At 40.3% G+C, this 1,667-nt stretch overlaps 1 long non-coding RNA gene across 3 annotated transcripts in view; it reads left to right on the plus strand.

Annotated features, from left to right (window-relative positions):
* Window positions 1-1,667, plus strand: part of LOC135298900 (uncharacterized) — a 36,904-nt gene that overhangs the window by 27,181 nt on the left and 8,056 nt on the right. For all 3 annotated transcript variants that reach the window (XR_010360962.1, XR_010360960.1, XR_010360961.1), the window contains one exon: window positions 673-724. This is a non-coding gene — a long non-coding RNA (uncharacterized LOC135298900). The remainder of the gene's footprint in view (window positions 1-672; window positions 725-1,667) is intronic.

The following is a 1,667-nucleotide window of genomic DNA, read 5'->3' on the forward strand; positions in this document are numbered from 1 at the left end:
ACACAGGAGCATGTGCCATTTCCTGGGGGAGTGTCTGGGTGGGTAGGGTGTGGTGGGAGAGCAGAAACATGGGAGTGCTCAGCTGTGTCCAAAACCAAGTCATGTTCAAACTCTGCCATAGTTCAGGGTCTGAGGAAACACCATTTGTGCTTTGTCTGGTAGTTAGTTTGCTGCTTGGGAAATTACTGGATTTTTCATGTTTTTGGTAGATTTTTTGTGTTGTCATCATGTGCTAGTGGACAGTTGGTGCTCTGATGGGGCATGTGGTCTCTACTCACTGCCAGAAAAGCTCCTAAATGGAGGCTTACACAGAGCTGTGCAAGAGCTGTCCAGAGCTGTCCAGTGCTTCTGGACCCCCCAGGAGTACCTCAGAGCCAGAGAGTCATTAGGAAGGGCCATCAGAAACCTTCTGTCCAAGCTATACAATCACACAAACAAATTCATCTTCAGCTGAGTGTTGATGAGGGTCTGCAGGGCAAAATACTCTCGGAAAGTATGGACTTTTTGTTGTTTCCCAGTCAGAATACACTTCATTTCTCCATGTGAAGAAAGATCTAGATGACTGCCTTATAAAATATCCCTAATAAAAATTATTTAATGGGTTTATTGTTTTGGACTCCAGCAACTATTGTACTAAAGATACTAACAGCTGGTATTTACTATCCTTGGCAGATGACAACCACAAAAATGGGCTTTGAATCATCCTGAAGAGGATAAAAGTGAGGTTTGTTGTACTTCGGCTCTTTTACACTGACAACTAAAGTTCAGCTCTCAACTGTTGTGTAAATTTAGTTTATAGACATGTTTAAGGTTAAACTGTAATCTCTTGAGTCTCAAATCATTAAACTATGATCTCTTGTCCTCAAATCATGAAACTGGCTGGGCCACTCAAAGACTCTTTCTGCTGACACAAACAGGTAAGCCATCCATAGCACAGTCCCCTTGCTCCACATGGCAGCTCTTCTACCCAGCTGCCATGTGTGTGAGTGCCTGTGAGCTCTGATTAGTCCATGCTAAAGATATGTCAATGTGGACCATATTTGCCAAGACAGAAATAGCCTCTGTTTCTGTTTCCACATTGCAAATTCAGAAAACAGTAAGATGCTTTATGTTTGGGTTGTTGCAAACTGTTACCAGTCACCTGGTTTTTCCCATTTATTCTGTATTCATACTTCAGAAATTAAGGAGCCTCCCCTTTGTAAAATGGAAACAAAAACCAATATTGATGCACATTCGTATTTCTTCACACTGCTTCCCAAACATCAGAGACATTTGTACAAATTGGCCAAAGGTCTAAACCACACTGATCAACAACTAAAACAACCTCAAGAAAGTGGCATAAAGGTAAAAAAAACTCCAAAGCACCAAATACAAACTACAACACAGAACAACAAGATACCAGTTCTACATAAAATATTTGTGAGTGTTAATCTGGTAAAGTACTGAGTGGTGAGACATTCTCCAGTGCCTAAGTCTATTATTTAGTTAAATTATTAATTCAAACACATGGTCACCCTAAATTTTAATTTCTGCTATATCATTCCTTGCTTATTAGGCACTGGAATGATACAGTCATTCAGGATGGATACTCAGTTTTAACCTAGAGTTTCAATATGCTGAACTGCATGTATAAATTTCTTAAGCTTGCAGTGTTACGGAAGCCTAAA

The sequence above is a fragment of the Passer domesticus genome, chromosome 4 (assembly GCF_036417665.1).
Source record: "Passer domesticus isolate bPasDom1 chromosome 4, bPasDom1.hap1, whole genome shotgun sequence".
Lineage (NCBI taxonomy): Eukaryota > Metazoa > Chordata > Aves > Passeriformes > Passeridae > Passer > Passer domesticus.